General features: G+C 72.7%; 8 non-coding genes and 12 pseudogenes across 8 annotated transcripts; all 20 read right to left on the bottom strand.

Moving 5' to 3' along the window:
• Window positions 1-271: 271 nt before the first annotated feature.
• LOC133083161 (5S ribosomal RNA) lies at window positions 272-390 on the bottom strand (annotated as a pseudogene).
• A 917-nt stretch (window positions 391-1,307) lies between these two features.
• LOC133083298 (5S ribosomal RNA) lies at window positions 1,308-1,426 on the bottom strand. Its single transcript, XR_009699215.1, has one exon. It is a non-coding gene; the product is annotated as a 5S ribosomal RNA (ribosomal RNA).
• A 910-nt stretch (window positions 1,427-2,336) lies between these two features.
• Window positions 2,337-2,455, bottom strand: LOC133083228 (5S ribosomal RNA; annotated as a pseudogene).
• Window positions 2,456-3,366: 911 nt separating this feature from the next.
• Window positions 3,367-3,485, bottom strand: LOC133083160 (5S ribosomal RNA; annotated as a pseudogene).
• A 917-nt stretch (window positions 3,486-4,402) lies between these two features.
• On the bottom strand, window positions 4,403-4,521 carry LOC133083297 (5S ribosomal RNA). Its single transcript, XR_009699214.1, has one exon. It is a non-coding gene; the product is annotated as a 5S ribosomal RNA (ribosomal RNA).
• A 910-nt stretch (window positions 4,522-5,431) lies between these two features.
• On the bottom strand, window positions 5,432-5,550 carry LOC133083227 (5S ribosomal RNA; annotated as a pseudogene).
• A 911-nt stretch (window positions 5,551-6,461) lies between these two features.
• Window positions 6,462-6,580, bottom strand: LOC133083159 (5S ribosomal RNA; annotated as a pseudogene).
• Window positions 6,581-7,497: 917 nt separating this feature from the next.
• On the bottom strand, window positions 7,498-7,616 carry LOC133083295 (5S ribosomal RNA). Its single transcript, XR_009699213.1, has one exon. It is a non-coding gene; the product is annotated as a 5S ribosomal RNA (ribosomal RNA).
• Window positions 7,617-8,526: 910 nt separating this feature from the next.
• On the bottom strand, window positions 8,527-8,645 carry LOC133083226 (5S ribosomal RNA; annotated as a pseudogene).
• A 911-nt stretch (window positions 8,646-9,556) lies between these two features.
• LOC133083109 (5S ribosomal RNA) lies at window positions 9,557-9,675 on the bottom strand. The gene has a single exon (XR_009699172.1). It is a non-coding gene; the product is annotated as a 5S ribosomal RNA (ribosomal RNA).
• Window positions 9,676-10,592: 917 nt separating this feature from the next.
• On the bottom strand, window positions 10,593-10,711 carry LOC133083293 (5S ribosomal RNA). Its single transcript, XR_009699211.1, has one exon. It is a non-coding gene; the product is annotated as a 5S ribosomal RNA (ribosomal RNA).
• Window positions 10,712-11,621: 910 nt separating this feature from the next.
• Window positions 11,622-11,740, bottom strand: LOC133083225 (5S ribosomal RNA; annotated as a pseudogene).
• Window positions 11,741-12,657: 917 nt separating this feature from the next.
• On the bottom strand, window positions 12,658-12,776 carry LOC133083157 (5S ribosomal RNA; annotated as a pseudogene).
• A 917-nt stretch (window positions 12,777-13,693) lies between these two features.
• Window positions 13,694-13,812, bottom strand: LOC133083292 (5S ribosomal RNA). Its single transcript, XR_009699210.1, has one exon. It is a non-coding gene; the product is annotated as a 5S ribosomal RNA (ribosomal RNA).
• A 910-nt stretch (window positions 13,813-14,722) lies between these two features.
• On the bottom strand, window positions 14,723-14,841 carry LOC133083224 (5S ribosomal RNA; annotated as a pseudogene).
• A 917-nt stretch (window positions 14,842-15,758) lies between these two features.
• Window positions 15,759-15,877, bottom strand: LOC133083156 (5S ribosomal RNA; annotated as a pseudogene).
• Window positions 15,878-16,794: 917 nt separating this feature from the next.
• Window positions 16,795-16,913, bottom strand: LOC133083291 (5S ribosomal RNA). Its single transcript, XR_009699209.1, has one exon. It is a non-coding gene; the product is annotated as a 5S ribosomal RNA (ribosomal RNA).
• Window positions 16,914-17,823: 910 nt separating this feature from the next.
• Window positions 17,824-17,942, bottom strand: LOC133083223 (5S ribosomal RNA; annotated as a pseudogene).
• Window positions 17,943-18,859: 917 nt separating this feature from the next.
• Window positions 18,860-18,978, bottom strand: LOC133083155 (5S ribosomal RNA; annotated as a pseudogene).
• A 917-nt stretch (window positions 18,979-19,895) lies between these two features.
• On the bottom strand, window positions 19,896-20,014 carry LOC133083290 (5S ribosomal RNA). Its single transcript, XR_009699208.1, has one exon. It is a non-coding gene; the product is annotated as a 5S ribosomal RNA (ribosomal RNA).
• Window positions 20,015-20,775: the final 761 nt, after the last annotated feature.

Raw genomic sequence — 20,775 nt, 5'->3', positions numbered from 1 at the left:
GTCGAGGGCTTCGTGGGCCGCACGGACGGCACCCCGGCCTGCGGCGGAGTCTGGGTCCGGGCCAGCCACCACGGGAGCGGCTGGGGTGGCGGCTGCCTTCCAGGGCCGCCTTCTGGCCGCCTGGCCGGCCAGGCCGGCGCGGAGCGCCCCCTCTGGCGCGCTGTGGTGGGAGGGGCCGGAGGAGGTGGGGCCTGCAGCGCTGCTCGGCGGGGGCGGGGGCGGCGGCGGAGGCGGCGGGCGACTAAAGGAGAAGGCGGAGCGGGAGGCAAAAAGCCTACAGCACCCGGTATTCCCAGGCGGTCTCCCATCCAAGTACTAACCAGGCCCGACCCTGCTTAGCTTCCGCGATCAGACGAGATGGGGCACGTTCAGGGTGGTATGGCCTTAGAGGGCAGCCGGGGCCACGGGGTGCCTCTTGAGGCTTTGCTTCGCTGGTGCTGGCGACTTGCTCCCTGCTCGGCGGTCAGCCCTCTTCAGCAAGGCCCTGCCGCCCGCCCAGGCTGGCGACAGGAGGCCTCAGGGACCCAGGGGTTGCATAGTCAAGGGCGACCTCGCAGCTCAGGTCAGGCGGGATCCTCCAGGCCCGTAGGTGCTTGGCGCTCCGCCCCAGGTCCCGCTTGATGCTCACAAGGACGTGGCCCCGGAGGCTTAATGTCCCTTGGCCCTAGGTCCCTCGGGCATTACCAACCCTGTCCACTCACGCAGTGCTAGGCACAACCTAGCCGTGGCCGGGCCGGCCCTCCTGCCCGACGGCAGTTGCCCCGAATCCACTGGGAGCCACCATTGTGTTGGCATGGCCCATTACAGCCAGCAAGGCCACACTTGCATCCACGCCAACTGCCGAGCACTGTTCCCGGTGCCTAGTGGTCGGCCGGTTCGGAGAACGAGTCCTGGCCCACGACCCCGCTCCCGCACTCGGCCGTGGCGAAACGGCGGAGGGGGGGCTTTTTCCGGAGGGAGCTGTGGAGAGACACACCGGCAGATAGGTGGCTGCGCCGGGGCTGGGCGCTAGTGGGGGCGGCCAGGTGCAGGTCAAGGGGCTCGCGGGCCGCACGGCCGGCACCCGGGCCTGAGGCGGAGTCTGGGTTCAGGCCAGCCACCCCGGGAGCGGCTGGGATGCGGCTGCCTTCCAGGGCCGCCTTCTGGCCGCCTGGCCGGCCAGGCAGGCGGAGAGCGCCCCCTCTGGCGCGCTGTGGTGGGAGGGGCCGGAGGAGGTGGGGCCTGCAGCGGTGCCCGGCGGGGGCGGGGGCGGGGGCGGGGGCGGAGGCGGCGGGCGACTAAAGGAGAAGGCGGAGCGGGAGGCAAAAAGCCTACAGCACCCGGTATTCCCAGGCGGTCTCCCATCCAAGTACTAACCAGGCCCGACCCTGCTTAGCTTCCGAGATCAGACGAGATCGGGCGCGTTCAGGGTGGTATGGCCGTAGACGCAGGAGGGGCCCGCGCGGTGCCTCTTGAGGCCCAGCTTCGCTGGCGCCTGCGCCTTACCGCCATGCCGGCGGCCAGCCCTCTCCGGCAGGGCCCTGCCGCCCGCCCAGGCAGGCGACAGGAGGCCTCGGGGACCCGGGGGTGGCGGAGTGGTGGGCCACCTCGCAGCCCAGGGCGGGCGGGACGCTCCAGGCCCGTCGGCGCTTGGCGCCCCGCCGCAGATCCCGCTCGACGCTCACAGGGACGCGGCCCCGGAGGCTTCAGGGCCCGGCGGCCGCGGTCCCTTGGGCATCCCCCCCTGCCCGCCCACGCGGAGTTAGGCGCAGCCCGGCCACGGCCGGGCCGGCCCTCCGGCCGGGCAGCAGCTGGCCCGAAGCCACTGGGAGCCACCATGGAGTGGGCACGGCCCCTTAGCCCCAGCAAGGCCCCCCCTTGCCCCCACGCCGCCCGCCGAGCACAGGACCCCGGCCCTGGTGGCCGGCAGGCCCGGAGAAGCGGCCCCGGCCCCCGCCCCCGCTCCCGCCCCCGGCCGTGGCGAAACGGCGGAGGGGGGGGCTTTTTCCGGAGGGAGCTGTGGAGAGACACACGGGCAGACAGGGGGCTGCGGCGCGGCTGGGCTCCGGTGGGGGCGGCCAAGTGCAGGTCGAGGGCCTCGCGGGCCGCACGGACGGCACCCCGGCCTGCGGCGGAGTCTGGGTCCGGGCCAGCCACCACGGGAGCGGCTGGGGTGGCGGCTGCCTTCCAGGGCCGCATTCTGGCCGCATGTCCAGCCAGCTCGGCGGGGAGCGATCCCTCCGGCGCGCTGTGTTGGGAGGGACGTGAGGAGGTGAGGCCTGCAGCGGTGCTCAGCGGGGGCGGAGGCGGCCTCGGCCGCGGGCCACTAAATGTCAAGGCGGAGCGGGAGGCAAAAAAGCCTACAGCACTCGGTATTCCCATGTGGTCTCCCATCCAGGTACGAAACAGGCCAGACCCTGATTAGCTTCCGAGATCAGACGAGGTGTGGTGCGTTCAGGGAGGTGTGGCCGTAGAATGCAGCGGGGGCCACGGTGTGCCTCTTGAGGCTTAGCTTCGCTGGTGCTGGCGACTCACCGCCAGCCCGGCAGCCAACCCTCTCCGGCGCGGCCCTGCCGTCCGCCCAGGCAAGCGACAGGAGGCCTCGAGGGCCCGGGGGTGGTGGAGTTGTGGGCGACTTCGCAGCTCAGGTCAGGCGGGACCCTCCAGGCCTGTAGGCGCTTGGCCCTCCGCCCCAGAGCCGCTCAACGCTCACAGGACTTGGCCCCGGAGGCTTAAGGGCCTGTGGCCCTCGGTCCCTTGTGCATTCCCCACCCTGTCAATCCACACAGTGCTAGGCGCAGCCCAGCCACGGCCTGGCCGGCCCTCCTGCCCGACGGCAGTCGGCCCTTAACCCACTGGGAGCCACCATTGAGCCGGCACGGCCCCTTAGCCCCAGCAAGGCCACCCTTGCCCCCACGCCACCCGCCGAGCACAGGACCCGGCGCCTGGTGTCTAGCCAGCCCAGCGAACCGGTCCCAGCCCCCGCCCCCGCTCCCGCCCCCGGCCGTGGCGAAACGGCGGAGGGTGGGCTTTTTCCGGAGGGAGCTGTGGAGATACACACGGGCAGACAGGGGGCTGCGGCGCGGCTGGGCTCCGGTGGGGGCGGCCAAGTGCAGGTCGAGGGCTTCGTGGGCCGCACGGACGGCACCCCGGCCTGCGGCGGAGTCTGGGTCCGGGCCAGCCACCACGGGAGCGGCTGGGGTGGCGGCTGCCTTCCAGGGCCGCCTTCTGGCCGCCTGGCCGGCCAGGCCGGCGCGGAGCGCCCCCTCTGGCGCGCTGTGGTGGGAGGGGCCGGAGGAGGTGGGGCCTGCAGCGCTGCTCGGCGGGGGCGGGGGCGGCGGCGGAGGCGGCGGGCGACTAAAGGAGAAGGCGGAGCGGGAGGCAAAAAGCCTACAGCACCCGGTATTCCCAGGCGGTCTCCCATCCAAGTACTAACCAGGCCCGACCCTGCTTAGCTTCCGCGATCAGACGAGATGGGGCACGTTCAGGGTGGTATGGCCTTAGAGGGCAGCCGGGGCCACGGGGTGCCTCTTGAGGCTTTGCTTCGCTGGTGCTGGCGACTTGCTCCCTGCTCGGCGGTCAGCCCTCTTCAGCAAGGCCCTGCCGCCCGCCCAGGCTGGCGACAGGAGGCCTCAGGGACCCAGGGGTTGCATAGTCAAGGGCGACCTCGCAGCTCAGGTCAGGCGGGATCCTCCAGGCCCGTAGGTGCTTGGCGCTCCGCCCCAGGTCCCGCTTGATGCTCACAAGGACGTGGCCCCGGAGGCTTAATGTCCCTTGGCCCTAGGTCCCTCGGGCATTACCAACCCTGTCCACTCACGCAGTGCTAGGCACAACCTAGCCGTGGCCGGGCCGGCCCTCCTGCCCGACGGCAGTTGCCCCGAATCCACTGGGAGCCACCATTGTGTTGGCATGGCCCATTACAGCCAGCAAGGCCACACTTGCATCCACGCCAACTGCCGAGCACTGTTCCCGGTGCCTAGTGGTCGGCCGGTTCGGAGAACGAGTCCTGGCCCACGACCCCGCTCCCGCACTCGGCCGTGGCGAAACGGCGGAGGGGGGGCTTTTTCCGGAGGGAGCTGTGGAGAGACACACCGGCAGATAGGTGGCTGCGCCGGGGCTGGGCGCTAGTGGGGGCGGCCAGGTGCAGGTCAAGGGGCTCGCGGGCCGCACGGCCGGCACCCGGGCCTGAGGCGGAGTCTGGGTTCAGGCCAGCCACCCCGGGAGCGGCTGGGATGCGGCTGCCTTCCAGGGCCGCCTTCTGGCCGCCTGGCCGGCCAGGCAGGCGGAGAGCGCCCCCTCTGGCGCGCTGTGGTGGGAGGGGCCGGAGGAGGTGGGGCCTGCAGCGGTGCCCGGCGGGGGCGGGGGCGGGGGCGGGGGCGGAGGCGGCGGGCGACTAAAGGAGAAGGCGGAGCGGGAGGCAAAAAGCCTACAGCACCCGGTATTCCCAGGCGGTCTCCCATCCAAGTACTAACCAGGCCCGACCCTGCTTAGCTTCCGAGATCAGACGAGATCGGGCGCGTTCAGGGTGGTATGGCCGTAGACGCAGGAGGGGCCCGCGCGGTGCCTCTTGAGGCCCAGCTTCGCTGGCGCCTGCGCCTTACCGCCATGCCGGCGGCCAGCCCTCTCCGGCAGGGCCCTGCCGCCCGCCCAGGCAGGCGACAGGAGGCCTCGGGGACCCGGGGGTGGCGGAGTGGTGGGCCACCTCGCAGCCCAGGGCGGGCGGGACGCTCCAGGCCCGTCGGCGCTTGGCGCCCCGCCGCAGATCCCGCTCGACGCTCACAGGGACGCGGCCCCGGAGGCTTCAGGGCCCGGCGGCCGCGGTCCCTTGGGCATCCCCCCCTGCCCGCCCACGCGGAGTTAGGCGCAGCCCGGCCACGGCCGGGCCGGCCCTCCGGCCGGGCAGCAGCTGGCCCGAAGCCACTGGGAGCCACCATGGAGTGGGCACGGCCCCTTAGCCCCAGCAAGGCCCCCCCTTGCCCCCACGCCGCCCGCCGAGCACAGGACCCCGGCCCTGGTGGCCGGCAGGCCCGGAGAAGCGGCCCCGGCCCCCGCCCCCGCTCCCGCCCCCAGCCGTGGCGAAACGGCGGAGGGGGGGGCTTTTTCCGGAGGGAGCTGTGGAGAGACACACGGGCAGACAGGGGGCTGCGGCGCGGCTGGGCTCCGGTGGGGGCGGCCAAGTGCAGGTCGAGGGCCTCGCGGGCCGCACGGACGGCACCCCGGCCTGCGGCGGAGTCTGGGTCCGGGCCAGCCACCACGGGAGCGGCTGGGGTGGCGGCTGCCTTCCAGGGCCGCATTCTGGCCGCATGTCCAGCCAGCTCGGCGGGGAGCGATCCCTCCGGCGCGCTGTGTTGGGAGGGACGTGAGGAGGTGAGGCCTGCAGCGGTGCTCAGCGGGGGCGGAGGCGGCCTCGGCCGCGGGCCACTAAATGTCAAGGCGGAGCGGGAGGCAAAAAAGCCTACAGCACTCGGTATTCCCATGTGGTCTCCCATCCAGGTACGAAACAGGCCAGACCCTGATTAGCTTCCGAGATCAGACGAGGTGTGGTGCGTTCAGGGAGGTGTGGCCGTAGAATGCAGCGGGGGCCACGGTGTGCCTCTTGAGGCTTAGCTTCGCTGGTGCTGGCGACTCACCGCCAGCCCGGCAGCCAACCCTCTCCGGCGCGGCCCTGCCGTCCGCCCAGGCAAGCGACAGGAGGCCTCGAGGGCCCGGGGGTGGTGGAGTTGTGGGCGACTTCGCAGCTCAGGTCAGGCGGGACCCTCCAGGCCTGTAGGCGCTTGGCCCTCCGCCCCAGAGCCGCTCAACGCTCACAGGACTTGGCCCCGGAGGCTTAAGGGCCTGTGGCCCTCGGTCCCTTGTGCATTCCCCACCCTGTCAATCCACACAGTGCTAGGCGCAGCCCAGCCACGGCCTGGCCGGCCCTCCTGCCCGACGGCAGTCGGCCCTTAACCCACTGGGAGCCACCATTGAGCCGGCACGGCCCCTTAGCCCCAGCAAGGCCACCCTTGCCCCCACGCCACCCGCCGAGCACAGGACCCGGCGCCTGGTGTCTAGCCAGCCCAGCGAACCGGTCCCAGCCCCCGCCCCCGCTCCCGCCCCCGGCCGTGGCGAAACGGCGGAGGGTGGGCTTTTTCCGGAGGGAGCTGTGGAGATACACACGGGCAGACAGGGGGCTGCGGCGCGGCTGGGCTCCGGTGGGGGCGGCCAAGTGCAGGTCGAGGGCTTCGTGGGCCGCACGGACGGCACCCCGGCCTGCGGCGGAGTCTGGGTCCGGGCCAGCCACCACGGGAGCGGCTGGGGTGGCGGCTGCCTTCCAGGGCCGCCTTCTGGCCGCCTGGCCGGCCAGGCCGGCGCGGAGCGCCCCCTCTGGCGCGCTGTGGTGGGAGGGGCCGGAGGAGGTGGGGCCTGCAGCGCTGCTCGGCGGGGGCGGGGGCGGCGGCGGAGGCGGCGGGCGACTAAAGGAGAAGGCGGAGCGGGAGGCAAAAAGCCTACAGCACCCGGTATTCCCAGGCGGTCTCCCATCCAAGTACTAACCAGGCCCGACCCTGCTTAGCTTCCGCGATCAGACGAGATGGGGCACGTTCAGGGTGGTATGGCCTTAGAGGGCAGCCGGGGCCACGGGGTGCCTCTTGAGGCTTTGCTTCGCTGGTGCTGGCGACTTGCTCCCTGCTCGGCGGTCAGCCCTCTTCAGCAAGGCCCTGCCGCCCGCCCAGGCTGGCGACAGGAGGCCTCAGGGACCCAGGGGTTGCATAGTCAAGGGCGACCTCGCAGCTCAGGTCAGGCGGGATCCTCCAGGCCCGTAGGTGCTTGGCGCTCCGCCCCAGGTCCCGCTTGATGCTCACAAGGACGTGGCCCCGGAGGCTTAATGTCCCTTGGCCCTAGGTCCCTCGGGCATTACCAACCCTGTCCACTCACGCAGTGCTAGGCACAACCTAGCCGTGGCCGGGCCGGCCCTCCTGCCCGACGGCAGTTGCCCCGAATCCACTGGGAGCCACCATTGTGTTGGCATGGCCCATTACAGCCAGCAAGGCCACACTTGCATCCACGCCAACTGCCGAGCACTGTTCCCGGTGCCTAGTGGTCGGCCGGTTCGGAGAACGAGTCCTGGCCCACGACCCCGCTCCCGCACTCGGCCGTGGCGAAACGGCGGAGGGGGGGCTTTTTCCGGAGGGAGCTGTGGAGAGACACACCGGCAGATAGGTGGCTGCGCCGGGGCTGGGCGCTAGTGGGGGCGGCCAGGTGCAGGTCAAGGGGCTCGCGGGCCGCACGGCCGGCACCCGGGCCTGAGGCGGAGTCTGGGTTCAGGCCAGCCACCCCGGGAGCGGCTGGGATGCGGCTGCCTTCCAGGGCCGCCTTCTGGCCGCCTGGCCGGCCAGGCAGGCGGAGAGCGCCCCCTCTGGCGCGCTGTGGTGGGAGGGGCCGGAGGAGGTGGGGCCTGCAGCGGTGCCCGGCGGGGGCGGGGGCGGGGGCGGGGGCGGAGGCGGCGGGCGACTAAAGGAGAAGGCGGAGCGGGAGGCAAAAAGCCTACAGCACCCGGTATTCCCAGGCGGTCTCCCATCCAAGTACTAACCAGGCCCGACCCTGCTTAGCTTCCGAGATCAGACGAGATCGGGCGCGTTCAGGGTGGTATGGCCGTAGACGCAGGAGGGGCCCGCGCGGTGCCTCTTGAGGCCCAGCTTCGCTGGCGCCTGCGCCTTACCGCCATGCCGGCGGCCAGCCCTCTCCGGCAGGGCCCTGCCGCCCGCCCAGGCAGGCGACAGGAGGCCTCGGGGACCCGGGGGTGGCGGAGTGGTGGGCCACCTCGCAGCCCAGGGCGGGCGGGACGCTCCAGGCCCGTCGGCGCTTGGCGCCCCGCCGCAGATCCCGCTCGACGCTCACAGGGACGCGGCCCCGGAGGCTTCAGGGCCCGGCGGCCGCGGTCCCTTGGGCATCCCCCCCTGCCCGCCCACGCGGAGTTAGGCGCAGCCCGGCCACGGCCGGGCCGGCCCTCCGGCCGGGCAGCAGCTGGCCCGAAGCCACTGGGAGCCACCATGGAGTGGGCACGGCCCCTTAGCCCCAGCAAGGCCCCCCCTTGCCCCCACGCCGCCCGCCGAGCACAGGACCCCGGCCCTGGTGGCCGGCAGGCCCGGAGAAGCGGCCCCGGCCCCCGCCCCCGCTCCCGCCCCCGGCCGTGGCGAAACGGCGGAGGGGGGGGCTTTTTCCGGAGGGAGCTGTGGAGAGACACACGGGCAGACAGGGGGCTGCGGCGCGGCTGGGCTCCGGTGGGGGCGGCCAAGTGCAGGTCGAGGGCCTCGCGGGCCGCACGGACGGCACCCCGGCCTGCGGCGGAGTCTGGGTCCGGGCCAGCCACCACGGGAGCGGCTGGGGTGGCGGCTGCCTTCCAGGGCCGCATTCTGGCCGCATGTCCAGCCAGCTCGGCGGGGAGCGATCCCTCCGGCGCGCTGTGTTGGGAGGGACGTGAGGAGGTGAGGCCTGCAGCGGTGCTCAGCGGGGGCGGAGGCGGCCTCGGCCGCGGGCCACTAAATGTCAAGGCGGAGCGGGAGGCAAAAAAGCCTACAGCACTCGGTATTCCCATGTGGTCTCCCATCCAGGTACGAAACAGGCCAGACCCTGATTAGCTTCCGAGATCAGACGAGGTGTGGTGCGTTCAGGGAGGTGTGGCCGTAGAATGCAGCGGGGGCCACGGTGTGCCTCTTGAGGCTTAGCTTCGCTGGTGCTGGCGACTCACCGCCAGCCCGGCAGCCAACCCTCTCCGGCGCGGCCCTGCCGTCCGCCCAGGCAAGCGACAGGAGGCCTCGAGGGCCCGGGGGTGGTGGAGTTGTGGGCGACTTCGCAGCTCAGGTCAGGCGGGACCCTCCAGGCCTGTAGGCGCTTGGCCCTCCGCCCCAGAGCCGCTCAACGCTCACAGGACTTGGCCCCGGAGGCTTAAGGGCCTGTGGCCCTCGGTCCCTTGTGCATTCCCCACCCTGTCAATCCACACAGTGCTAGGCGCAGCCCAGCCACGGCCTGGCCGGCCCTCCTGCCCGACGGCAGTCGGCCCTTAACCCACTGGGAGCCACCATTGAGCCGGCACGGCCCCTTAGCCCCAGCAAGGCCACCCTTGCCCCCACGCCACCCGCCGAGCACAGGACCCGGCGCCTGGTGTCTAGCCAGCCCAGCGAACCGGTCCCAGCCCCCACCCCCGCTCCCGCCCCCGGCCGTGGCGAAACGGCGGAGCGTGGGCTTTTTCCGGAGGGAGCTGTGGAGATACACACGGGCAGACAGGGGGCTGCGGCGCGGCTGGGCTCCGGTGGGGGCGGCCAAGTGCAGGTCGAGGGCTTCGTGGGCCGCACGGACGGCACCCCGGCCTGCGGCGGAGTCTGGGTCCGGGCCAGCCACCACGGGAGCGGCTGGGGTGGCGGCTGCCTTCCAGGGCCGCCTTCTGGCCGCCTGGCCGGCCAGGCCGGCGCGGAGCGCCCCCTCTGGCGCGCTGTGGTGGGAGGGGCCGGAGGAGGTGGGGCCTGCAGCGCTGCCCGGCGGGGGCGGGGGCGGGGGCGGAGGCGGCGGGCGACTAAAGGAGAAGGCGGAGCGGGAGGCAAGAAGCCTACAGCACCCGGTATTCCCAGGCGGTCTCCCATCCAAGTACTAACCAGGCCCGACCCTGCTTAGCTTCCGAGATCAGACGAGATGGGGCGCGTTCAGGGTGGTATGGCCTTAGAGGGCAGCCGGGGCCACGGGGTGCCTCTTGAGGCTTTGCTTCGCTGGTGCTGGCGACTTGCTCCCTGCTCGGCGGTCAGCCCTCTTCAGCAAGGCCCTGCCGCCCGTCCAGGCTGGCGACAGGAGGCCTCAGGGACCCAGGGGTTGCATAGTCAAGGGCGACCTCGCAGCTCAGGTCAGGCGGGATCCTCCAGGCCCGTAGGTGCTTGGCGCTCCGCCCCAGGTCCCGCTTGATGCTCACAAGGACGTGGCCCCGGAGGCTTAATGTCCCTTGGCCCTAGGTCCCTCGGGCATTACCAACCCTGTCCACTCACGCAGTGCTAGGCACAACCTAGCCGTGGCCGGGCCGGCCCTCCTGCCCGACGGCAGTTGCCCCGAATCCACTGGGAGCCACCATTGTGTTGGCATGGCCCATTACAGCCAGCAAGGCCACACTTGCATCCACGCCAACTGCCGAGCACTGTTCCCGGTGCCTAGTGGTCGGCCGGTTCGGAGAACGAGTCCTGGCCCACGACCCCGCTCCCGCACTCGGCCGTGGCGAAACGGCGGAGGGGGGGCTTTTTCCGGAGGGAGCTGTGGAGAGACACACCGGCAGATAGGTGGCTGCGCCGGGGCTGGGCGCTAGTGGGGGCGGCCAGGTGCAGGTCAAGGGGCTCGCGGGCCGCACGGCCGGCACCCGGGCCTGAGGCGGAGTCTGGGTTCAGGCCAGCCACCCCGGGAGCGGCTGGGATGCGGCTGCCTTCCAGGGCCGCCTTCTGGCCGCCTGGCCGGCCAGGCAGGCGGAGAGCGCCCCCTCTGGCGCGCTGTGGTGGGAGGGGCCGGAGGAGGTGGGGCCTGCAGCGGTGCCCGGCGGGGGCGGGGTCGGGGGCGGGGGCGGAGGCGGCGGGCGACTAAAGGAGAAGGCGGAGCGGGAGGCAAAAAGCCTACAGCACCCGGTATTCCCAGGCGGTCTCCCATCCAAGTACTAACCAGGCCCGACCCTGCTTAGCTTCCGAGATCAGACGAGATCGGGCGCGTTCAGGGTGGTATGGCCGTAGACGCAGGAGGGGCCCGCGCGGTGCCTCTTGAGGCCCAGCTTCGCTGGCGCCTGCGCCTTACCGCCATGCCGGCGGCCAGCCCTCTCCGGCAGGGCCCTGCCGCCCGCCCAGGCAGGCGACAGGAGGCCTCGGGGACCCGGGGGTGGCGGAGTGGTGGGCCACCTCGCAGCCCAGGGCGGGCGGGACGCTCCAGGCCCGTCGGCGCTTGGCGCCCCGCCGCAGATCCCGCTCGACGCTCACAGGGACGCGGCCCCGGAGGCTTCAGGGCCCGGCGGCCGCGGTCCCTTGGGCATCCCCCCCTGCCCGCCCACGCGGAGTTAGGCGCAGCCCGGCCACGGCCGGGCCGGCCCTCCGGCCGGGCAGCAGCTGGCCCGAAGCCACTGGGAGCCACCATGGAGTGGGCACGGCCCCTTAGCCCCAGCAAGGCCCCCCCTTGCCCCCACGCCGCCCGCCGAGCACAGGACCCCGGCCCTGGTGGCCGGCAGGCCCGGAGAAGCGGCCCCGGCCCCCGCCCCCGCTCCCGCCCCCGGCCGTGGCGAAACGGCGGAGGGGGGGGCTTTTTCCGGAGGGAGCTGTGGAGAGACACACGGGCAGACAGGGGGCTGCGGCGCGGCTGGGCTCCGGTGGGGGCGGCCAAGTGCAGGTCGAGGGCCTCGCGGGCCGCACGGACGGCACCCCGGCCTGCGGCGGAGTCTGGGTCCGGGCCAGCCACCACGGGAGCGGCTGGGGTGGCGGCTGCCTTCCAGGGCCGCATTCTGGCCGCATGTCCAGCCAGCTCGGCGGGGAGCGATCCCTCCGGCGCGCTGTGTTGGGAGGGACGTGAGGAGGTGAGGCCTGCAGCGGTGCTCAGCGGGGGCGGAGGCGGCCTCGGCCGCGGGCCACTAAATGTCAAGGCGGAGCGGGAGGCAAAAAAGCCTACAGCACTCGGTATTCCCATGTGGTCTCCCATCCAGGTACGAAACAGGCCAGACCCTGATTAGCTTCCGAGATCAGACGAGGTGTGGTGCGTTCAGGGAGGTGTGGCCGTAGAATGCAGCGGGGGCCACGGTGTGCCTCTTGAGGCTTAGCTTCGCTGGTGCTGGCGACTCACCGCCAGCCCGGCAGCCAACCCTCTCCGGCGCGGCCCTGCCGTCCGCCCAGGCAAGCGACAGGAGGCCTCGAGGGCCCGGGGGTGGTGGAGTTGTGGGCGACTTCGCAGCTCAGGTCAGGCGGGACCCTCCAGGCCTGTAGGCGCTTGGCCCTCCGCCCCAGAGCCGCTCAACGCTCACAGGACTTGGCCCCGGAGGCTTAAGGGCCTGTGGCCCTCGGTCCCTTGTGCATTCCCCACCCTGTCAATCCACACAGTGCTAGGCGCAGCCCAGCCACGGCCTGGCCGGCCCTCCTGCCCGACGGCAGTCGGCCCTTAACCCACTGGGAGCCACCATTGAGCCGGCACGGCCCCTTAGCCCCAGCAAGGCCACCCTTGCCCCCACGCCACCCGCCGAGCACAGGACCCGGCGCCTGGTGTCTAGCCAGCCCAGCGAACCGGTCCCAGCCCCCGCCCCCGCTCCCGCTCCCGCCCCCGGCCGTGGCGAAACGGCGGAGGGTGGGCTTTTTCCGGAGGGAGCTGTGGAGATACACACGGGCAGACAGGGGGCTGCGGCGCGGCTGGGCTCCGGTGGGGGCGGCCAAGTGCAGGTCGAGGGCTTCGTGGGCCGCACGGACGGCACCCCGGCCTGCGGCGGAGTCTGGGTCCGGGCCAGCCACCACGGGAGCGGCTGGGGTGGCGGCTGCCTTCCAGGGCCGCCTTCTGGCCGCCTGGCCGGCCAGGCCGGCGCGGAGCGCCCCCTCTGGCGCGCTGTGGTGGGAGGGGCCGGAGGAGGTGGGGCCTGCAGCGCTGCTCGGCGGGGGCGGGGGCGGCGGCGGAGGCGGCGGGCGACTAAAGGAGAAGGCGGAGCGGGAGGCAAAAAGCCTACAGCACCCGGTATTCCCAGGCGGTCTCCCATCCAAGTACTAACCAGGCCCGACCCTGCTTAGCTTCCGCGATCAGACGAGATGGGGCACGTTCAGGGTGGTATGGCCTTAGAGGGCAGCCGGGGCCACGGGGTGCCTCTTGAGGCTTTGCTTCGCTGGTGCTGGCGACTTGCTCCCTGCTCGGCGGTCAGCCCTCTTCAGCAAGGCCCTGCCGCCCGCCCAGGCTGGCGACAGGAGGCCTCAGGGACCCAGGGGTTGCATAGTCAAGGGCGACCTCGCAGCTCAGGTCAGGCGGGATCCTCCAGGCCCGTAGGTGCTTGGCGCTCCGCCCCAGGTCCCGCTTGATGCTCACAAGGACGTGGCCCCGGAGGCTTAATGTCCCTTGGCCCTAGGTCCCTCGGGCATTACCAACCCTGTCCACTCACGCAGTGCTAGGCACAACCTAGCCGTGGCCGGGCCGGCCCTCCTGCCCGACGGCAGTTGCCCCGAATCCACTGGGAGCCACCATTGTGTTGGCATGGCCCATTACAGCCAGCAAGGCCACACTTGCATCCACGCCAACTGCCGAGCACTGTTCCCGGTGCCTAGTGGTCGGCCGGTTCGGAGAACGAGTCCTGGCCCACGACCCCGCTCCCGCACTCGGCCGTGGCGAAACGGCGGAGGGGGGGCTTTTTCCGGAGGGAGCTGTGGAGAGACACACCGGCAGATAGGTGGCTGCGCCGGGGCTGGGCGCTAGTGGGGGCGGCCAGGTGCAGGTCAAGGGGCTCGCGGGCCGCACGGCCGGCACCCGGGCCTGAGGCGGAGTCTGGGTTCAGGCCAGCCACCCCGGGAGCGGCTGGGATGCGGCTGCCTTCCAGGGCCGCCTTCTGGCCGCCTGGCCGGCCAGGCAGGCGGAGAGCGCCCCCTCTGGCGCGCTGTGGTGGGAGGGGCCGGAGGAGGTGGGGCCTGCAGCGGTGCCCGGCGGGGGCGGGGGCGGGGGCGGGGGCGGAGGCGGCGGGCGACTAAAGGAGAAGGCGGAGCGGGAGGCAAAAAGCCTACAGCACCCGGTATTCCCAGGCGGTCTCCCATCCAAGTACTAACCAGGCCCGACCCTGCTTAGCTTCCGAGATCAGACGAGATCGGGCGCGTTCAGGGTGGTATGGCCGTAGACGCAGGAGGGGCCCGCGCGGTGCCTCTTGAGGCCCAGCTTCGCTGGCGCCTGCGCCTTACCGCCATGCCGGCGGCCAGCCCTCTCCGGCAGGGCCCTGCCGCCCGCCCAGGCAGGCGACAGGAGGCCTCGGGGACCCGGGGGTGGCGGAGTGGTGGGCCACCTCGCAGCCCAGGGCGGGCGGGACGCTCCAGGCCCGTCGGCGCTTGGCGCCCCGCCGCAGATCCCGCTCGACGCTCACAGGGACGCGGCCCCGGAGGCTTCAGGGCCCGGCGGCCGCGGTCCCTTGGGCATCCCCCCCTGCCCGCCCACGCGGAGTTAGGCGCAGCCCGGCCACGGCCGGGCCGGCCCTCCGGCCGGGCAGCAGCTGGCCCGAAGCCACTGGGAGCCACCATGGAGTGGGCACGGCCCCTTAGCCCCAGCAAGGCCCCCCCTTGCCCCCACGCCGCCCGCCGAGCACAGGACCCCGGCCCTGGTGGCCGGCAGGCCCGGAGAAGCGGCCCCGGCCCCCGCCCCCGCTCCCGCCCCCGGCCGTGGCGAAACGGCGGAGGGGGGGGCTTTTTCCGGAGGGAGCTGTGGAGAGACACACGGGCAGACAGGGGGCTGCGGCGCGGCTGGGCTCCGGTGGGGGCGGCCAAGTGCAGGTCGAGGGCCTCGCGGGCCGCACGGACGGCACCCCGGCCTGCGGCGGAGTCTGGGTCCGGGCCAGCCACCACGGGAGCGGCTGGGGTGGCGGCTGCCTTCCAGGGCCGCATTCTGGCCGCATGTCCAGCCAGCTCGGCGGGGAGCGATCCCTCCGGCGCGCTGTGTTGGGAGGGACGTGAGGAGGTGAGGCCTGCAGCGGTGCTCAGCGGGGGCGGAGGCGGCCTCGGCCGCGGGCCACTAAATGTCAAGGCGGAGCGGGAGGCAAAAAAGCCTACAGCACTCGGTATTCCCATGTGGTCTCCCATCCAGGTACGAAACAGGCCAGACCCTGATTAGCTTCCGAGATCAGACGAGGTGTGGTGCGTTCAGGGAGGTGTGGCCGTAGAATGCAGCGGGGGCCACGGTGTGCCTCTTGAGGCTTAGCTTCGCTGGTGCTGGCGACTCACCGCCAGCCCGGCAGCCAACCCTCTCCGGCGCGGCCCTGCCGTCCGCCCAGGCAAGCGACAGGAGGCCTCGAGGGCCCGGGGGTGGTGGAGTTGTGGGCGACTTCGCAGCTCAGGTCAGGCGGGACCCTCCAGGCCTGTAGGCGCTTGGCCCTCCGCCCCAGAGCCGCTCAACGCTCACAGGACTTGGCCCCGGAGGCTTAAGGGCCTGTGGCCCTCGGTCCCTTGTGCATTCCCCACCCTGTCAATCCACACAGTGCTAGGCGCAGCCCAGCCACGGCCTGGCCGGCCCTCCTGCCCGACGGCAGTCGGCCCTTAACCCACTGGGAGCCACCATTTAGCCCCAGCAAGGCCACCCTTGCCCCCACGCCACCCGCCGAGCACAGGACCCGGCGCCTGGTGTCTAGCCAGCCCAGCGAACCGGTCCCAGCCCCCGCCCCCGCTCCCGCCCCCGGCCGTGGCGAAACGGCGGAGGGTGGGCTTTTTCCGGAGGGAGCTGTGGAGATACACACGGGCAGACAGGGGGCTGCGGCGCGGCTGGGCTCCGGTGGGGGCGGCCAAGTGCAGGTCGAGGGCTTCGTGGCCGGGCACGGACGGCACCCCGGCCTGGGCGGGGGGGGGGGCGTGGGGGGGGGGGAGTCTGGGTCCGGGCCAGCCACCACGGGAGCGGCTGGGGTGGCGGCTGCCTTCCAGGGCCGCCTTCTGGCCGCCTGGCCGGCCAGGCCGGCGCGGAGCGCCCCCTCTGGCGCGCTGTGGTGGGAGGGGCCGGAGGAGGTGGGGCCTGCAGCGCTGCTCGGCGGGGGCGGGGGCGGCGGCGGAGGCGGCGGGCGACTAAAGGAGAAGGCGGAGCGGGAGGCAAAAAGCCTACAGCACCCGGTATTCCCAGGCGGTCTCCCATCCAAGTACTAACCAGGCCCGACCCTGCTTAGCTTCCGCGATCAGACGAGATGGGGCACGTTCAGGGTGGTATGGCCTTAGAGGGCAGCCGGGGCCACGGGGTGCCTCTTGAGGCTTTGCTTCGCTGGTGCTGGCGACTTGCTCCCTGCTCGGCGGTCAGCCCTCTTCAGCAAGGCCCTGCCGCCCGCCCAGGCTGGCGACAGGAGGCCTCAGGGACCCAGGGGTTGCATAGTCAAGGGCGACCTCGCAGCTCAGGTCAGGCGGGATCCTCCAGGCCCGTAGGTGCTTGGCGCTCCGCCCCAGGTCCCGCTTGATGCTCACAAGGACGTGGCCCCGGAGGCTTAATGTCCCTTGGCCCTAGGTCCCTCGGGCATTACCAACCCTGTCCACTCACGCAGTGCTAGGCACAACCTAGCCGTGGCCGGGCCGGCCCTCCTGCCCGACGGCAGTTGCCCCGAATCCACTGGGAGCCACCATTGTGTTGGCATGGCCCATTACAGCCAGCAAGGCCACACTTGCATCCACGCCAACTGCCGAGCACTGTTCCCGGTGCCTAGTGGTCGGCCGGTTCGGAGAACGAGTCCTGGCCCACGACCCCGCTCCCGCACTCGGCCGTGGCGAAACGGCGGAGGGGGGGCTTTTTCCGGAGGGAGCTGTGGAGAGACACACCGGCAGATAGGTGGCTGCGCCGGGGCTGGGCGCTAGTGGGGGCGGCCAGGTGCAGGTCAAGGGGCTCGCGGGCCGCACGGCCGGCACCCGGGCCTGAGGCGGAGTCTGGGTTCAGGCCAGCCACCCCGGGAGCGGCTGGGATGCGGCTGCCTTCCAGGGCCGCCTTCTGGCCGCCTGGCCGGCCAGGCAGGCGGAGAGCGCCCCCTCTGGCGCGCTGTGGTGGGAGGGGCCGGAGGAGGTGGGGCCTGCAGCGGTGCCCGGCGGGGGCGGGGTCGGGGGCGGGGGCGGAGGCGGCGGGCGACTAAAGGAGAAGGCGGAGCGGGAGGCAAAAAGCCTACAGCACCCGGTATTCCCAGGCGGTCTCCCATCCAAGTACTAACCAGGCCCGACCCTGCTTAGCTTCCGAGATCAGACGAGATCGGGCGCGTTCAGGGTGGTATGGCCGTAGACGCAGGAGGGGCCCGCGCGGTGCCTCTTGAGGCCCAGCTTCGCTGGCGCCTGCGCCTTACCGCCATGCCGGCGGCCAGCCCTCTCCGGCAGGGCCCTGCCGCCCGCCCAGGCAGGCGACAGGAGGCCTCGGGGACCCGGGGGTGGCGGAGTGGTGGGCCACCTCGCAGCCCAGGGCGGGCGGGACGCTCCAGGCCCGTCGGCGCTTGGCGCCCCGCCGCAGATCCCGCTCGACGCTCACAGGGACGCGGCCCCGGAGGCTTCAGGGCCCGGCGGCCGCGGTCCCTTGGGCATCCCCCCCTGCCCGCCCACGCGGAGTTAGGCGCAGCCCGGCCACGGCCGGGCCGGCCCTCCGGCCGGGCAGCAGCTGGCCCGAAGCCACTGGGAGCCACCATGGAGTGGGCACGGCCCCTTAGCCCCAGCAAGGCCCCCCCTTGCCCCCACGCCGCCCGCCGAGCACAGGACCCCGGCCCTGGTGGCCGGCAGGCCCGGAGAAGCGGCCCCGGCCCCCGCCCCCGCTCCCGCCCCCGGCCGTGGCGAAACGGCGGAGGGGGGGGCTTTTTCCGGAGGGAGCTGTGGAGAGACACACGGGCAGACAGGGGGCTGCGGCGCGGCTGGGCTCCGGTGGGGGCGGCCAAGTGCAGGTCGAGGGCCTCGCGGGCCGCACGGACGGCACCCCGGCCTGCGGCGGAGTCTGGGTCCGGGCCAGCCACCACGGGAGCGGCTGGGGTGGCGGCTGCCTTCCAGGGCCGCATTCTGGCCGCATGTCCAGCCAGCTCGGCGGGGAGCGATCCCTCCGGCGCGCTGTGTTGGGAGGGACGTGAGGAGGTGAGGCCTGCAGCGGTGCTCAGCGGGGGCGGAGGCGGCCTCGGCCGCGGGCCACTAAATGTCAAGGCGGAGCGGGAGGCAAAAAAGCCTACAGCACTCGGTATTCCCATGTGGTCTCCCATCCAGGTACGAAACAGGCCAGACCCTGATTAGCTTCCGAGATCAGACGAGGTGTGGTGCGTTCAGGGAGGTGTGGCCGTAGAATGCAGCGGGGGCCACGGTGTGCCTCTTGAGGCTTAGCTTCGCTGGTGCTGGCGACTCACCGCCAGCCCGGCAGCCAACCCTCTCCGGCGCGGCCCTGCCGTCCGCCCAGGCAAGCGACAGGAGGCCTCGAGGGCCCGGGGGTGGTGGAGTTGTGGGCGACTTCGCAGCTCAGGTCAGGCGGGACCCTCCAGGCCTGTAGGCGCTTGGCCCTCCGCCCCAGAGCCGCTCAACGCTCACAGGACTTGGCCCCGGAGGCTTAAGGGCCTGTGGCCCTCGGTCCCTTGTGCATTCCCCACCCTGTCAATCCACACAGTGCTAGGCGCAGCCCAGCCACGGCCTGGCCGGCCCTCCTGCCCGACGGCAGTCGGCCCTTAACCCACTGGGAGCCACCATTGAGCCGGCACGGCCCCTTAGCCCCAGCAAGGCCACCCTTGCCCCCACGCCACCCGCCGAGCACAGGACCCGGCGCCTGGTGTCTAGCCAGCCCAGCGAACCGGTCCCAGCCCCCGCCCCCGCTCCCGCTCCCGCCCCCGGCCGTGGCGAAACGGCGGAGGGTGGGCTTTTTCCGGAGGGAGCTGTGGAGATACACACGGGCAGACAGGGGGCTGCGGCGCGGCTGGGCTCCGGTGGGGGCGGCCAAGTGCAGGTCGAGGGCTTCGTGGGCCGCACGGACGGCACCCCGGCCTGCGGCGGAGTCTGGGTCCGGGCCAGCCACCACGGGAGCGGCTGGGGTGGCGGCTGCCTTCCAGGGCCGCCTTCTGGCCGCCTGGCCGGCCAGGCCGGCGCGGAGCGCCCCCTCTGGCGCGCTGTGGTGGGAGGGGCCGGAGGAGGTGGGGCCTGCAGCGCTGCTCGGCGGGGGCGGGGGCGGCGGCGGAGGCGGCGGGCGACTAAAGGAGAAGGCGGAGCGGGAGGCAAAAAGCCTACAGCACCCGGTATTCCCAGGCGGTCTCCCATCCAAGTACTAACCAGGCCCGACCCTGCTTAGCTTCCGCGATCAGACGAGATGGGGCACGTTCAGGGTGGTATGGCCTTAGAGGGCAGCCGGGGCCACGGGGTGCCTCTTGAGGCTTTGCTTCGCTGGTGCTGGCGACTTGCTCCCTGCTCGGCGGTCAGCCCTCTTCAGCAAGGCCCTGCCGCCCGCCCAGGCTGGCGACAGGAGGCCTCAGGGACCCAGGGGTTGCATAGTCAAGGGCGACCTCGCAGCTCAGGTCAGGCGGGATCCTCCAGGCCCGTAGGTGCTTGGCGCTCCGCCCCAGGTCCCGCTTGATGCTCACAAGGACGTGGCCCCGGAGGCTTAATGTCCCTTGGCCCTAGGTCCCTCGGGCATTACCAACCCTGTCCACTCACGCAGTGCTAGGCACAACCTAGCCGTGGCCGGGCCGGCCCTCCTGCCCGACGGCAGTTGCCCCGAATCCACTGGGAGCCACCATTGTGTTGGCATGGCCCATTACAGCCAGCAAGGCCACACTTGCATCCACGCCAACTGCCGAGCACTGTTCCCGGTGCCTAGTGGTCGGCCGGTTCGGAGAACGAGTCCTGGCCCACGACCCCGCTCCCGCACTCGGCCGTGGCGAAACGGCGGAGGGGGGGCTTTTTCCGGAGGGAGCTGTGGAGAGACACACCGGCAGATAGGTGGCTGCGCCGGGGCTGGGCGCTAGTGGGGGCGGCCAGGTGCAGGTCAAGGGGCTCGCGGGCCGCACGGCCGGCACCCGGGCCTGAGGCGGAGTCTGGGTTCAGGCCAGCCACCCCGGGAGCGGCTGGGATGCGGCTGCCTTCCAGGGCCGCCTTCTGGCCGCCTGGCCGGCCAGGCAGGCGGAGAGCGCCCCCTCTGGCGCGCTGTGGTGGGAGGGGCCGGAGGAGGTGGGGCCTGCAGCGGTGCCCGGCGGGGGCGGGGGCGGGGGCGGGGGCGGAGGCGGCGGGCGACTAAAGGAGAAGGCGGAGCGGGAGGCAAAAAGCCTACAGCACCCGGTATTCCCAGGCGGTCTCCCATCCAAGTACTAACCAGGCCCGACCCTGCTTAGCTTCCGAGATCAGACGAGATCGGGCGCGTTCAGGGTGGTATGGCCGTAGACGCAGGAGGGGCCCGCGCGGTGCCTCTTGAGGCCCAGCTTCGCTGGCGCCTGCGCCTTACCGCCATGCCGGCGGCCAGCCCTCTCCGGCAGGGCCCTGCCGCCCGCCCAGGCAGGCGACAGGAGGCCTCGGGGACCCGGGGGTGGCGGAGTGGTGGGCCACCTCGCAGCCCAGGGCGGGCGGGACGCTCCAGGCCCGTCGGCGCTTGGCGCCCCGCCGCAGATCCCGCTCGACGCTCACAGGGACGCGGCCCCGGAGGCTTCAGGGCCCGGCGGCCGCGGTCCCTTGGGCATCCCCCCCTGCCCGCCCACGCGGAGTTAGGCGCAGCCCGGCCACGGCCGGGCCGGCCCTCCGGCCGGGCAGCAGCTGGCCCGAAGCCACTGGGAGCCACCATGGAGTGGGCACGGCCCCTTAGCCCCAGCAAGGCCCCCCCTTGCCCCCACGCCGCCCGCCGAGCACAGGACCCCGGCCCTGGTGGCCGGCAGGCCTGGAGAAGCGGCCCCGGCCCCCGCCCCCGCTCCCGCCCCCGGCCGTGGCGAAACGGCGGAGGGGGGGGCTTTTTCCGGAGGGAGCTGTGGAGAGACACACGGGCAGACAGGGGGCTGCGGCGCGGCTGGGCTCCGGTGGGGGCGGCCAAGTGCAGGTCGAGGGCCTCGCGGGCCGCACGGACGGCACCCCGGCCTGCGGCGGAGTCTGGGTCCGGGCCAGCCACCACGGGAGCGGCTGGGGTGGCGGCTGCCTTCCAGGGCCGCATTCTGGCCGC

Source organism: Eubalaena glacialis, unplaced genomic scaffold (assembly GCF_028564815.1).
Source record: "Eubalaena glacialis isolate mEubGla1 unplaced genomic scaffold, mEubGla1.1.hap2.+ XY scaffold_248_1, whole genome shotgun sequence".
NCBI classification, from domain to species: Eukaryota; Metazoa; Chordata; class Mammalia; order Artiodactyla; family Balaenidae; genus Eubalaena; species Eubalaena glacialis.
The sequence above is the reverse complement of the archived record's forward strand: the minus strand, read 5'-3'. Positions and strand labels throughout refer to the sequence as shown.